This window comes from Maylandia zebra, unplaced genomic scaffold (genome assembly GCF_041146795.1).
Source record: "Maylandia zebra isolate NMK-2024a unplaced genomic scaffold, Mzebra_GT3a scaffold02, whole genome shotgun sequence".
Classification (NCBI taxonomy): Eukaryota; Metazoa; Chordata; class Actinopteri; order Cichliformes; family Cichlidae; genus Maylandia; species Maylandia zebra.
In genome coordinates, this window is record NW_027490032.1 from 3,674,182 (window position 1) to 3,690,301 (window position 16,120).

The following is a 16,120-nucleotide window of genomic DNA, read 5'->3' on the forward strand; positions in this document are numbered from 1 at the left end:
CATCGCGCTAACCGTGAGCTCGCTATTCCGGTTCCCCGAACACACCTGTTGTTGACGATTAGTACAGCTGGATGAAATGATGTGAGATCACTGGGTGCCGTAAAAGGGGATACGCATCGATAGTAGAAACATTGATCGGCAACCCTCTGATTGGTCAGCGAAAATGTCGAAGGGGCGCGCTCGGTGTTTTTCGGCAGCAGAGCAAGAACTCTTGAGTGAGGGATTTCAGGAGTTTCAGAGTTTAATTAAAACGCAAGGGAACACTGCAAAGGCTGCAAAAGCAAGGAGAGAGGGCTGGCAGAAAGTTGCTGACAAATCAAACTCGTAAGTAATTCAATAATAACAATAATAATGGAGTGGATTTATATAGCGCTTTTCAAGGCACCCAAAGCGCTTTACAATGCCACTATTCATTCACTCTCACATTCACACACTGGTGGAGGCAGCTACGGTTGTAGCCACAGCTGCCCTGGGGCAGACTGACAGAAGCCAGGCTGCCATATTGCGCCATCGGCCCCTCTGGCCAACACCAGTAGGCGGTAGGGTAGATTTATCATATCACACCATATTATCCAATATTATATTACATTATATTATAATATGTTATATTATATCCCCTTTCACATTAGAGCCACAACAGGACCCACTAGAACATGGGAACAAGTAAAAGTGAAATATAAGAATATTCTACAGAATGGTAATATTTATCACTTATATTGCTTGTCGTCTCTTGGAAAGAGACCCTGGAATACTCTGTTTGTTTGTTCATAACAGCAACCAAGAAAAGGGCAGAGCAAAAAAAGACAGGTGGTGGTCCTGCACCCCCTCGTCAACAAGTTGGTTAAGTGAATAATACCCTCACGGGAAAATCGATATCTCTCAATGAGCGCACTGTCACGCTGAGCTAAAGGATCCTGTCTATTCCGCAATATACGCTGGATTCAGAAAACTCTCCTTATCAATCTTGCACCTTCCGCAATGGGTGGCTCGCGTATACGGACAGGACATGGCTGCGACAGGCTTCCCAAATCCACCTTCGCTTTTATAGCCATGGTCTCATCTTGATTACACGAAGTAATTTACTATTACTACTCTGAAATATGAATTGCATCTGTAATAATCACATACATGTAATAGAATGTTAATAGTACATTTCCCTTTTTTAGGAAATGACCTGTATGTATCTGTGTGACATCAATACAAGGATCAAGTGCTGCATTATCTTTAGTTACATTGATGTTATTTATTTATGGTGAAACAGTGGTGGAATATCGCTGTTGCTTTCGTATAAATGAAGCGGACATACCTGCGTGGCCACGATCTAATCCTGTTTACATAAAGTAAACCTGCTCCAGAGCAGGTTTACGCTTACGGCTCTGTTGCTATGACAGCAAGTCCCGGATGAGCTTCGGGGAACCGAACGATCCAGGATCACGCGAAATCGTCAACAATCAAATCCAGCTAACTTACTTAGCGAGGTACGAAGAACGGACCCCTGCAGTGAATAATCCTGAATGTTACATTTAGGAAGCTGCATGTATAGATATGTATATCAAGTTTATGTTTTTTTCCTTTGAGGGATTTTAATTCTCTAAAATGTTATCCCAGTTACATTTTAACCTTTGTTCCCTTAGGACACAGTAGTGTTTAGTAGTTGTACTATTAAAGTTATAGGAATGTCTTTTCTTTCTTTTTTTTAACCAAACTGGTATTCTATCAAAAATCAAATATGGATATGTAAATCATTTCTTTTATTTGAACTTTTTTAGCTTTTCCAAAATTAACTTATTTTTTATGTATTCATTGCATGTTTCACCTCAGTTAAATTTCAATCCTTCATTCATATTTAAACTTTTGCTGTGGTAAAATCTTCTCTTAAATCCTTTTCTCCCAAAACTGCAAATATTTTCACAGCAGTTGCTCTTAAAACTTCCAAAATGAACTAAATCTGTCCACCGGCTTTGAAACAACACCTGCTGTGACTTTATGTCCAGAAAAAAGAAACTCAAGCTGAACTGGTTTTGGGCTGTATTTCCATGTAATACCTTTTTTTTTCCCAGAAGATGGAGCAGTGATGCTGTGTAACCTTTATTTAATTAGGGAAAGAACACAATATTCACAGTGGCAGCAAAGAACTGTTAAAAGTTAAAAACAGCAGCACACATCAGAACCATTTTAAAGATTACAGGTGACTACTTTTAGTTAATTCAAATCCTATTAAACATCTATTTTTGGCTCCTCCTTTCACTTTAGTGTATTTACTGTATCCTTGAAGTCCACGTTGTTTTTTTAATGAATTCATTTTGATCCACATGTTCTGCAGCTGTTTGCCTTTTGATTTGAAGTTTGCATTATGAAATCCTGATACTGTTAAAGCATCAGTTATAATTGATGAACTCTGTGTAAAGTTTATTAAACAGTTTGGTGTGAAAAATAAAGAAATGGTCTCACAGCAAGTAGTTTGAGCCATGATTTCCGATTCAAACTAATTTAAATGTTTTTAGTGGTACATGTGGAGGTTTATCAGAGGAGGAGACTTGGCTGCTCTCGGCACGGTTCCTGCAGCTCATTAAAAACTCTGAAATGATCTTCAAGGAAAAGATGATTAATTTTTCTTAAAAACAAGATGTGGGCATGAAGTTTGAACATGAGTGTGTTTAAGATGCATTGTGATTAGCATCTCACACATTCCAATAAAGCAGATGTTCCTGCATTGCAACAGTAGTTTGCAGATGTGTTCATCCCCCGACCATCTGCAAGACTCTCATGCAGCACCAATTTGAAACGCAGCCTGGAAAGTGCGTTCATGGCCCTACAGGTTGCCTAAGCACAAGAGACAAATTGTGCAAAAGGAATTGGCTGAAATGGTGAAAATGCTGTTATCATAGGATGAAATGAGGATTTGTTCCTCAGTGTTTGGTCTCCTATGCTTACCTTTTCTCCAGATGATTTGTCGCAGTTGAGAGGGGCCGGTTGTCTTTAAGGTGCTTCCAGGTAATTAAGAAGTGAGTGCAGGGTTCGTACCATTCATCACACTTCTGTTAGGTTTGTTTGAAGACTCGGGCATTTTTCAGCACCTCCTGTAGCGATAGCTGCGTCCTCACACTGCATATGCTGTTTGCCACCTGGATGATGTCATTCATAGTGATACCACGGTGGAGCATGTGCAGTGGGTGGTCACAGTCCCTAAAGTGTGTGGTTGGATGGAGGGACGTACAGTATTTGGGTACAATTTGGGAGCTGGGTATGTGCATCCACACATGGATAAAACAGCAGCCATCGCATCCTGCCTGTGTCCCAACACAAAAAAGAACATCCTGATAATGTAATAACGGTGAAGGCGGTCGCACTTTTTCTCCTCTCCTTCTTCCCCTTATCTTCCCTGCTTAGCCTCTTGTGTCCTTGTCTTGTCTCGTGTGCATTACTTTTCCCTCGAACAGTCTCTCACTGTCGTTCTCTAAAACCTAATAGAATTATGAATTTGATAACTGGTCTCTGAATGATATTGACACCCTCTTCTCAACGAGAAGTCTGGGCTCGGGAGAGCCCGAGTGCCCTGGAGGGACTTTCCCTGCCAGATACACGATGGATGGGTGGCAGACCTGGAGGATCTTGTGCCTGGCGGGACTGTCTATCGAGGACGCTGAAGATATCTACCTATTCGGAACCATGATAACAGGGTTCTTGCTGATCGGAGCTGGCTTGGCCCTTACTTATCGGAGAAATAAGAGAGCGGAACCAGCTGTTCAAACCCCTAAGCTGACCACTGGAATTGAGGCGATCGGACGAGGCACGGCCTCTCACACCGAACGTAGCATGGTTAACACCTTGGAGACGCTTACAGCTGCCGTGAAGACTCAAACTAACACCATTGAGCGTATGATGGGATACATCAGAGAGGGGCCTGCTCGCAATGACACCTTTGAGCGAAAGTTGGATCACATCGCAGAACGGATCACTGCAGCTGTGGGGTCTCAGAATCAAAAGAATGACAACACCACGGAACGGAAGTTTGATACCATCATGGGGAGGCTCGCGGCTCTCCAACGGGAGATCGAGGGACCAGTGTCAGAGTGCTAAATTCGCTGCTCGCATAAAGGAGAAATCGACAATATTCAACATATGGACACCACGGCGCCAGCTGCTCAGGCCCGAGGCTGGAGCCCACCAAAACAACTCCCTGATAACGACTGTGTGATGACTATTCTTCCCATCCCATGAAGGCCACCTGGGTTGGCTGGCAGACTGTTTACTTAGCCTGATAGAGCGAAGGACACTGTCTCAGCTGGACTCTGGACATGCACACACATACACTTACACTGATAAGCACGCACTCATCCCCCTCCCTTTCCAAACGCCTTCGATGCTTGTTTCCTGCGGGGGAAGACGGCGGGTCTGCGTGCCGCGCTGAAATGGTAGCGCTGTGTAGGATGACTGCTGTGTTCCTTCGGATTACCCCCCACCCCCCTATCCATCCCCTGTGGCTTGTCATGTGCTCTAATGTTGCGATGTGGACATTAATGTGCTCTCTGTGCAGAGGAGTTTTTTTTTTGTTTCCTGTTCTCATGCTGTCCTCCCATAGGTGCCCAGCGTGAGAAGAGGTCTCTTTTTTTCCTCTTGTACTTTTCCCATTGTTGTGTAATTTTTCAGTGTTATTCTCTGCAACGCTGCCGATCTCCGACTGTATTCCTATGTGATGTGTTTGTTGTGTGTCTAAGTCGGGGGGGGGTCCTATTCCTCTGCGGGGCAACCTGCATATGGCCAATAAAGCATTCATTCAATTCAATTCAATTCAATTCAATAATGAATTACAATATTCCCGACAAGAAGAAATAAATGCATGAACGAGTTTTTCAGCATCACTCTGGGACAGGATATTTCTGATTTTCAAGATATTGCAGCAATGGAAGAAAGCAGTCATAAATATTTGCTTAATATTTCCATTAAAGGAGAAATCCTGGTCAAAATGACTCTAAGATTCCATATAGTGTTACTGGAGGCCAAGGTATTGCATCCAGAAAAGGATAAAATCCGTAGCTGTTGATAAAATTGGCACAGAGCTTCCCCCATGCATTACCAAAGATTCACATCAAACTCATTCTTGATTGCTTTAATGAACATTTTTTTATTGTCACAGTTTGATACTGATGATTTCTTGTGAACACTCCTTTAGTTTAAACCCAGTGACAGTATCAAGTTATTATGTTTGTTTTCATGTAAGTATCTACACTTATATTATCTATCTATACTTCGTCTGCATCCCTCGAGGCCCCATTTGAAGGTTGATTATGTCCCAACATAGGCCAGAATTCATAGCGCAGTGGTGGCTGTGGCTTTTTTTTTCAACAAAGAAAAAACCCCAGCAGATGGCTGAAGCGTGGTGGCCAAAGAATAAACTTTTAAAAGCAAGTATAAAATTTTACATCACTTATATATCTGCAAAGAACGTTATAACATTACTGTTGGCTACATGTCCACAAAGTTATGTATAGGGGTGGGTTTTTAATTATCAATTTATCGATTAAAATCGGTTCTAGCTTGGATAATGTGATATCGATTCATTAAAATCCTGAATTGATTTTTTAACACAAATTTATTTTGACCAAAATGCCAGAATTTCAGGTTAAACCTCAGAAAATTTCAACAAATAACAACAACCAAACAGCTGAAATAGTAAATGAGAGCAGGAACACGATTCTGCACAAAGACGTAAACACAAAGCGTGGATCCACCGACGGATCAGAATCAGCGAGATGTCGCCTTTCTCTCACGACAGCACGGACACGGTCGGGGCTGAAAGCCGACAGCTCGCTGATCCGTGCTTTGAGTTCACGCCCTTTTTCCACTAGATTCTGAAGCTGCAGGTTTTGTCTCTCTCCAAACAATATTGACTAAACCAGCAGCTAAAGAAGATCCAACCCTTCATATAAACATCGTCATGAACTTTTGCTGTTTTACTTCCACAACAATAAAATCACACTTCATGCACAGCTCTCTCCCTCTCTCTCTCTCTCTTTCTGTCTATGTGTACTTCAAGAACAGTTTCCCGTCAAAAAAATCTGTTTTCTGCATTATTCGCTTGTTTATTACTCACAAGTCTACCGTTGTTTGCAGCGCTGTCGGCCGCTGTTTTTTCCCTTTTACCTAATTCTGAAAAGAAAGTCTAATTTCTGATGTTCAATAGGCTACTGAACAAATTCAAACTTTTTAAAATTATGCGAAATTTCAAAACGCTTAGCCGTGTCTCTAATAAAACCTCTGTAACTTTGCTCTGCTTCACTTCAGCAGCATCAACTAAGGTTCATATGTTGATTAATGGTTTTCTTTCATTTTTGATGTACTGCAGAATATTTTTATAAAATCCCAGGCCAGGAAAATCAACTTCGTGTTTTTCTGTGTTTTATCCTCAGCTACTTTGACACAAAGGCATCTGCTGTGATGCTCACACCTTTGATAGAGTCTAGCAAGTGTCGGCTTTTTTTATAGATATAAAAATATGGAAATGTATTGATGCAGGACCTGAATGATGATATATGGAGTGTGGAATATCTGTCCATGCAGACAATATTGATTTGTAACTTAAAATTTGTTATTTTAACTAATAATCTTGTCAGCATAAAGTTCTTTATTTGGAGCACAGATCTACAAGAAAGATAAGTTACTGAAACGCGCTTGTGCTTAAATTCCATATCAATCTTTGGCAATATTGTGAGTAATGTTAAACTTAAAGATCATCTCTGCCTCCTGATCTGTTTCCTGCTGCCTGCCACTGAAGGCAGTGGGGAGAGGTAACAATTAGGCAGTGCATTTACTGTGGCATATAATGTCATCTTTTCTCATTACAGTCCACTTTGACCAGCAGGTTTGTGACAGTTGGCTTAACATACCGAGCCAAGGAATCTAAATATACATTTGGCATCTCAGTGGGGCTACCAAAAGTCATCACCTCAGTCTTTTTATCATTGAATTTTAAAAAGTTAAGAGACATCCAAGCCTTAATGTCATCAAGACACTGAAGTAATGGTTGTATGGAATATGTGCCTTTATGATGTAGAGGGACATATATCTGACAGTCATCAGCATAGAAGTGAAATGCAATGCTGTGTTTTCTCAGTATAGATCCAAGGGAGAGCAGATACAAAGAAAAGAGAAGGGGGCCTAGAACTGAGCTCTGTGGGACACCACACAAGAGAGGAGCGGAGGACGACACATGGTCACAGAGACTGACACAAAATGTTTGCCCCGCCAAGTAGGACCTGAACCACTCAAGTGCCCACCCAGTGCTCCAAATGACAGAGTAAAATGCATGATCCACAGTATCAAATGCAACTGTCAAATCTAAAAGTACAAGAACAACACAGTCCCCAGCATCAGTGGCTAAAAATATGTCATTAAAAACTTGTAAAATGGCTGATTCAGTGCTATGAAAGGGTTTAAAACCAAATTGGAAAACGTGTAAAACATTTTGCTTTTTCAGGAAGGTCATTCATTGACTGTCAACTCTCTTTTCAAGAATTTTGGAAAGAAAAGGTAGTTAGAAGAAAGGCCTGTAATTTGCAAGAATCGTAAGATCAAGAACAGGTTTTTTTTAAACAGGTGTTTGACTACAGTGTGTAAAAAATTTTGGGGGCTACATCTGACAATGTGGATGACAAAAATGACAAAAATGGATTGAAACTGAAAAATGGTTTGAAACCGAAAAAAAATGGATTGAAACCGAAAAATGGATTGAGACCGAAAAAAAAAATTGTAAACGAAAACAAAAAAATTACAGTTTCAATTAATTGTTTATTCACTATCAATTGTTTTTTCGGTTTCAATACAAGATTTTCCAGTACATTTATTTCAGTTACAATATTTTTTTTCGGTTTCGCTTCAAGGTGGCATCGTTCTGATTCCATATTGTCCTCCCCACGATGACGTTTTCATCGAGGCCAAGGAAAAGAGTTTAGGAAAAGGAGATTGGCGCTACTTTTGAAATAACACTCCACTGGGTTACGTTGTGCAGCTGAGTCACGTGACCGCACAGCAACAAATCACAGCGGAGTCAGATAAAGGGGGCGGAGCAAAGTGTGTATGCAGGAGAGGAGTCGAGCAGAGAGAGCTGCTTTTTTATGAAACGGTTGTAAAGTAGTAAACTTACAGGAACATATACCACTACCAACGTTTGGATCGATATCTGCATCGATCTGCACACCCTTGTCTCCTGGATCGTAGCTGAGATCAGCGTGAACCACGTGGGTCTCTGCTCCCTGATCTGTTTCCTGTTTTTGGAAAGTGTTCCAGCTTCATCACGGAGTTTCCCTCGGTTTGTGGGCTCGTCTAAAGGTAAGCATCGAGCTAACTTTAATGTGGGTTCAGTTTATGCTGAGTTTAGCTCTGTTGAGAATAATAGATTGCTTGGTAGACATTGGAGTTAGACAGACTGTAGAGTTTGTGATTGCTTGCAACATCATAATATGGCGGTTGCTGGGAGGAAAGAATACATAAAGAAAAATAGTCTTGGAATATGAACAAAAGGATGGGGTGCAGGGCAGGAGAACAACCAACCCCCACCCCAGGACATGAAGCCACAGGTACAAGCCTGGGGGAGCGCAACTCCAGGGTGAGAGTAGTGGAAGCTTGCTGAGAAGGAGGCTTTGGAGCGTGATGTCACAGGGGTGGGCGTGGAAAGGATTTTGGCCTGACGCGCCACTTTCTGGGCCAAAGCTCAAGTATGGGCTCAAAATGTGATCATAAATATTTTGTACTTGTAAATCAGGATTTGTATTTGTATGTGTATGTGTTTACGACTGTGCGTAAACCCCCCCTAATATTGGTATGATCTGAGCTCAGGCACTAAGCAGGACGGGGCAGCTACTGCCTGCGAGTTAGTGAATGGTAAATTGCCTGTATTTAGAGAAACTGTGATATTCTGGATTAGGCTCTTTGAAAAGATCGGACGTGGATAGGTGCCTTTATTGAACAGCAGGACATCACACACTAACTTGTTGTTTCCTTAGCGTGCAGAAATCTACCCTTTTTGTTGTTATATATTGGTCAACCAAGAACTAGCCCTGCAACAGGCACTTCTGTATTTTACCACTGGGGGGCAACAATTCACTCTATTACAAAACTGTTTTTGTTCATCTGTTTATTTTTTTATGAGCTTTGTTTGATTTGTTGAGTATCTGAGGCTGAGACCGCAAAAACATGATTGTTGGCCTGTATTTATATAGTGCTTTACTAGTCCCTTAGGACCCCAAAGCGCTTTACATATCCAGTCATCCACCCATTCACACACTGGTGATGGCAAGCTACATTGTAGCCACAGCCACCCTGGGGCGCACTGACAGAGGCGAGGCTGCCGACACTGGCCCTCTGACTACCACCAGTAGGCAACGGGTGAAGTGTCTTGCCCAAGGACACAATGACCGAGACTTTCCAAGCCGGGGCTCGAACCAGCAACCTTCTGATTACAAAGCAAACTCCCAAGTCTTGAGCCACGATCGCCCCGCAGTGATGATGTGATGGGATTTCCGGCTCTTTCAGCTCGGCTCACTAAAAAGAGCCGGCTCTTTCGGCTCCAAACCGGCTCTTCAGGTTGTTTTGTTGCTTTAATTAATTTATTATTAACAATAATATAAAATTATGCACAAAAGGAATTACTAATGTAAAAAAAGAAGTGGTTTTATTTATATATGTTTATATATAAATATATGCGGTGGCCCCTAGAGACAAAACACGTACAAACTCCAAAACACATTTCTAACGTTAACTGAACTTTCAAAACCGCTACCTAGATCACTTAAATTACACAATTGAAAGCATGTGTGTATTGTTTGTGTATTTATACACAAGCACTCATATATATTCAAATAATTTAAAAAAAAGTTCATTTACCTGTTATTACCACACACCAAATCCGGTCGTTGGTACTTGCTGGCTTGTGTGGCCACTAGGTAACAAAAGCTCAACACTGCGCCCGAGCATCCTGGAGCACTTCTGTTGTCTTTTGTACGTGTTTTGGAGTTTTTACGTGCTTTGTCTCTAGGGGCCACTGTAAATATACTTTTATTTATTCACTCCACACAAAATGTAATAAATAAATAATATAATACAAAAAACCAACTATTTACATTTCAACTTTTAACTATTTAAATTTTCAGCTTTTTTCCTTTTAAACAAATTTAAAGTGAAACAACACAAAACACTGCAAACCACAACACAATTAAATATAAATTAAAATATGAAAACAAAAAGAACATGCATATTCTCTGCCATTTGGGCCTGCATGAATAAACTTTCTGAATCCTTTATCATCCGCAACTGAATATAGTTTTGGATGATTACTATACCTTTCTAATGTGACGTTGATGTCCCTGGCTGTTTCCCTCCAGCTCTGTTCCTGTGCTACTGCCAGTGTAACTACTGCCCCTCCCCTCTCTTTTCAGCGCAAAGCACAAGGCTCGAGTGCGGAGTGACGCGGGGAAAAAAGTGCGAGAGAGAGAGAAAAAAAAACGGCTCCCAATAAGGAGCCGGCTCGCGTCGTTCACTCCAAAGAGCCGGCTCTACGAGCCATTTCGTTCGCGACCGACACATCACTACTGCAAGTGCGCTGTTGGAGAAATGGAGCTAGGCAGACAGAGGAGAACTGAAGATTGACCAGGTACCAAAGTAAATCATTCATACTGTATAAAAAATGTAAATATGACGGTGTATCACGAAAGATTGATATGAGTTTCATTGATATGAAACTGATCACTTGACCAATATTACGTTACTTGCTCTTCAAGTTAATCAACAAATGGCGAAATGAAAAGCCGAACAACAACAATGCTGTTTCTTTAGAGAGTCTTAGCTTATGTGTGTTTATTTCATATTTTCAGTTGTTTCCCTCCACGGCTAAATAAATCGGTTTCAGTAATGCACTGATATACAAGAATGGACATAAGGAGCTTCTTTCAAAGACAAAACTCAGGTAGATGTTATTTTATATATTATGCTTTGTATGTTGTTCAGTATATCTATGCAAAACAAGAGGACTTTCAATACACAGCAGTATATTCACAGTTGAAACCAGATATTTACATACACTTTATGGAAAACACAAGAACATTTTTTTTACTGTACAACATCAATTTAGAGTAAACTTGTTTTGTTTTAGATAAATAAATATTGAAATATCTTTTGAATTAGTTAAATGTCAAAATAAAGAGAGACAGAGCTGTCTATTTTTTATCACTTTCATCAAATTTAGGAGTACATATACACTAAGTTTATTGTTAATTAATAAGAAAACTCCAGACGATTCCATTCTGCGCTGAAGAAGCTTCTGATAGGTTAGTAGAGTCCATGTGAGTAAATTGGTGGAACAGCTGTGGATGCATATAAGACAAAACACAGAGCCTGTTTCTTTGAAATGGAAAATTAAGAGATGTCAACCAAAACACCAGGAAAAGGATTGTGGAGCTCCATAAGTGTGGCTCAATTTTGAATACAATTTGGTGCCATTTAAAATTAAGAAATACAGATAGTTTCTCTCTTTACTCTTAAAGTTAACAAATATGTTTTTTATATTTATCAATCTAAAAAAATAAACATTTACCGTATTTCCCGGACTATAAAAGCGCACCTGAATATTAGCCGCACAAGCTAAAATCAGGGGAAAATCCTGTTTTGTACATACATTAGCCGCACCTGACTAAAAGCCGCAGGTGTTTCAATGTTGACTTATCATATGTAAGAGAATATGCACAAAGCGAAATGTCAGGAAAGAGATGGCTGTTTGGAGACACACCTCTTTTATTAATATTTTGAAAAACAAGTTATAGGTACATATTTGCATAACTTTTTAGGTATATGTGCAAGTAGCAGTAATTACAAGTACGAAACATGTACTGTGCTTCATGAATGAGTAACAAATGTAGTACATAACAATAACCTACAGCACACCAGAAAAATAGATTCGGACTACCTTTTAGGCTCAGGTGCAGTGACACGGCTTTAACAAGAAGAAAAGTCAGTCATTCACCACCATATTCCTGCGCACTAAAACCACCAAAGTCCTCTTCTCCAGTGTCAGATACGAACAGGCTCAGGATGGCTACGTCATCCACTCTCAGCTTCTTTCCTTCGTTGTCACTTTGAAAACCAAAGAAATCCTCGTTGTCAGTGTCGGAGTCGAACACCCTCAGAAAGGCCGTGGTGTCCTCCTCTCCATCATGCAGCAGTCCAGCCCTTCGACATCCATTGGTGATCATGGATGTTTTCACGCTTTTCCACGCTGTCAGATTCCACCGGTGGAATTGAGCATAACTTGCTTTTCGCAAGTTTATCGCCGCTCGTCATCCACGACTCCCGCTGAACGCGTAGCGTTAATTTGAAGTTTGTTTTTCGTGCTACTTGTACAGCACGGCCAGCCTGGCGGATGGACACGTGACCAACATACCACTCTTGAACCCCGATACTGTGTGTCTGATCACATGCCCTTCCGCCAGGCAACGTAGTGCCGTACAACAGCGGAACAAACAAAACAAATTGTCTTACGATATGATAAAAATCATGGACAATCCATAGAAAAGCCGCACCTGACTAAAAGCCGCAGGGTTCAAAGCTTGTGCAAAAAGTAGCGGCTTATAGCCCGACAATTACGGTAGTCTGATTTGATGTGTATCTTTACCAAGTGTATCTGTTTTGATCTGAAGAGTATGTAAGTATCTGGTTTCAACTGTATATTTGATGATTGTCAGCACAAAGAGGGAGAGAGAGGAGAATGAGGACAGAACAGTAAGGGAACAAGAGCAGGTGAGAAACACATGTTAGTCAAATGGTTGTTTACCAAAATCCGTATCATAGGTACTTGTGTATCTCGTACCTAGTGTTTCTTTTCAGGTTTGTTATTTTTCAAGTTATATATTTATTAAGTTATGCAGGCTTATGAAGGCTAAATAATTATATAAACTTTTCTGAATGTAAATAGTGTACTTTTGGTAGAATTAAAAAACTAAGTGTAGTGCGGGTCTATGATGATTTTTAGTGCTACTATCATCTAGTTCTGATTCTGGTTCTGTCTTGGTTAAGTCCTAAGTGGTCCTGATTTTGAACTGTTGTAGTCCTGTTTTAATTCCGGATCAGTTCTGGGTCTGGTTGAATTGGGGTTTAGTCCTCGTGTCTTGATGCAGCCCCAACTTTGTTCTGCCTTGCTGATTAATTAAAATACTAGTTTAAGGTGTCCTGCATATGTGATATATTTTTTTTCCTATATGAAGTCATTCTTTTTTGAACAAAATTCATAATAAAGCCCATTTCAGTCATTTCTACCCTCACTTAATTTCCTTTTGCTGCTCAGCTCTCACACAGTGGCTCAGTTATGCTCCAATTAATCTTTCAGTAATGTCTACCCCCCCCCCCCCCAAAAAAAAAAAAAAAAAGAAGAAAAAAAAGAATCCCACATCCATCCTTTAGGGCTAAGCCCCGGGTGTTTCAGATGTCTGCTTCCGCCTCTGGTGTGGACTATGAAGTAGGGCAGTGGAGTAAAGACCCAGAGTACTTACCGCCACTGTCCTACCCCGATATCTTCACGTATCTTGTTAACCCTGACCCTAACCCTCACGTTCGGATTTCGGAGTGCCCTACGTGTAACGTTGGTAACCAGTCTGGATTTGTTTGATTCATTTCATAGGCAGGCTTCCCTACAGTTGTGCGAAAGAGTTAGCAAATCGTTACATAGCACGTATGTCTCCACAGTCACTCAATTCTATGTTTGTTTGCAATTTCTATAACCTCCAAGAACCCCAACGATAATATTATTAAGCTATAAAGAGTGATATGAACATACAGAACTTGCCGGAGTTAAAATGTCTGGAGCACACCAACAGATATCTGGAGATGGAAGAAAACTGGATATCAAGCCGTCGCATGGCTGCTATCCAGGCTAGACGCCTTCGTTTTGTAAGGTCCGCCATATAAGATAAGATAAGATAAGATAACCTTTATTAGTCCCACACGTGGGAAATTTGTTTTGTCACAGCAGGAAGTGGACAGTGCAAAAGTTATGAGGCAAAAATTAGGATACAATAAGAATAAATACAGTACACAACTGTACAGAATAGAATAAAATAAAATACTATATACAGTAGAATAAAATAAAATAAATATACAATAAGATAAAAATAGAATACAAATACAAATGCTATATACAACTGAGTAAAAGTACAACGATGACAGAAAGGATTATTGCACTTAGTATTATTGCATATGTATGGATGTGTGTGTTTGATCAGTTAAAGTCTTTGTTGTGGAGCCTGACAGCAGTGGGGAGGAAAGACCTGCGAAATCTCTCCGTCCCACATCGTGGGTGCCGCAGTCTCCCACTGAAGGAGCTGCTCAGTGCTGTCACAGTCTGCTGCATGGGGTGGGAGATGTTGTCCAACAGTGATGACAGCTTAGCCACCATTCTCCTGTCACTCACCACCTCCACTGGGTCCAGAGGGCATCCTAGAATAGAGCTGGCCCTTCGGATCACCCTGTTCAGTCTCTTCCTGTCCCCAGCAGAGATGCTGCCGCCCAAGCAGACCACGCCATAAAAGATAGCAGAAGCCACAACAGAGTCATAGAAGGTCTTCAGGAGTGGGCCCTCCACTCCAAACGACCTGAGTCTCCGCAGCAGGTACAGCCTGCTCTGCCCTTTCCTGTAGAGGGCGTCTGAGTTATGAGTCCAGTCCAGTCTATTGTTCAGATGAACACCAAGGTACCTGTAGCTGTCCACAGCCTCAATGTCCATACCTTGGATGTTCAGTGGTTGCAGTGGAGAATGCTTGTGCCTGCGGAAGTCTACCACCAGTTCCTTGGTTTTACTGGCGTTGATCTGGAGGTAGTTCAGCTGGCACCAGTCCACAAAGTCTTGGGTCAGACCTCTGTACTCCTTGTCGTCCCCATCAGTGATGAGGCCGACTATTGCAGAGTCATCAGAGAACTTCTGCAGGAAGCACTGGATGGAATTGTGGGAGAAGTCTGCAGTGTAGATGGTGAAGAGGAACGGAGCCAGAACCGTTCCCTGTGGGGCCCCCGTACTGCAGACGACCCTGTCCGACACACAGCCCTGAGTCCTCACATACTGTGGTCGGTCGGTGAGGTAGTCCAGGATCCAGGAAGTGAGGTGATGGTCCACTCCAGAGTTCACCAGCTTGTTCTTTAGAACCGAGGGAAGAATGGTGTTGAAGGCACTGGAGAAATCAAAGAACATGATTCTCACAGTGCTTCCAGCGGTCTCCAGGTGAGCGAGGGAACGATCTAGGAGGTGAATGACGGCATCATCCGCTCCAATGCCAGGCTGGTAGGCAAACTGAAGTGGGTCCAGTGATGAGCTTATTAGGCGCCGAAGCTGAGCCAGGACCAACCGCTCTAGGGTCTTCATCAGGTGGGATGTCAGAGCCACCGGCCTGTAGCTGTTGAGGTCCTTGGGGCGTGAAGTCTTTGGCACTGGTACAACACAGGAGGTTTTCCAGAGCTGTGGGACTCTTCCCAACCTCAGGCTCAGGTTGAAGAGGTGCTCCATCACCCCACACAGTTGGTCCGCGCAGGACCTGACGACCCTCAAGCTGATGCCATCTGGACCCGCTGCCTTCTTGCCATTAATCCTCCTCAGTTCCCTCCTAACCTGGGTGGTTGAGAGAGACACGCTGGAGCCTTGTGTTGAGTGTGTATTGGATGCTGCATTTGGGGGTGGGGGGGAGTGAGCAGGGTGAATAGAGGAGGTGTGAAGTGTCTGAGGTGGAACAGCAGCAGTGGGGGTGGGTGAGTCTGCAGCCGATGTTGCAGACTGCCTCATGGCTGAATCAAATCTGTTGAAGAAATGATTCAGTTCATTTGCCCATCTCACATCCCTCCCAGCTCCCTCATGATGCTTCCAGGTTGGGAAAGAATAAAAAAGACAAACCCTTTTTAAGCTTATTCCACAGCCGGCAACACGGCAAGTACGAACCATGGCTGTTGTGTGTGCCTTCGCTCCTTTTTCGCTTGTGCTTTGTTTGGACCCGGAAAATGGCGCATCAGGCCAAAATACTTTCCACGCCCACGCCCGTGACATCACGCTCCAAAGCCCTATGGCGGTGACAACTCTTCCACAGTAGCAGGTAGG

At 42.0% G+C, this 16,120-nt stretch overlaps 1 protein-coding gene across 5 annotated transcripts in view; it reads left to right on the forward strand.

Moving 5' to 3' along the window:
• The first annotated feature begins 8,069 nt into the window (after positions 1-8,069).
• Positions 8,070-16,120, forward strand: part of LOC106677000 (coxsackievirus and adenovirus receptor homolog) — a 53,663-nt gene continuing 45,612 nt past the window's right edge. For 2 of the 5 annotated variants that reach the window (XR_013096089.1, XM_076880989.1), the window contains exons 1-2: positions 8,070-8,328; positions 10,434-10,648. The gene's annotated coding sequence lies outside the window, so the exon portion shown is untranslated. Of the gene's footprint in view, positions 8,329-10,433; positions 10,649-10,868; positions 10,961-16,120 lie in introns of all 5 variants that reach the window. The other 3 variants (XM_076880992.1, XM_076880991.1, XM_076880990.1) reach the window with 2 other exon arrangements.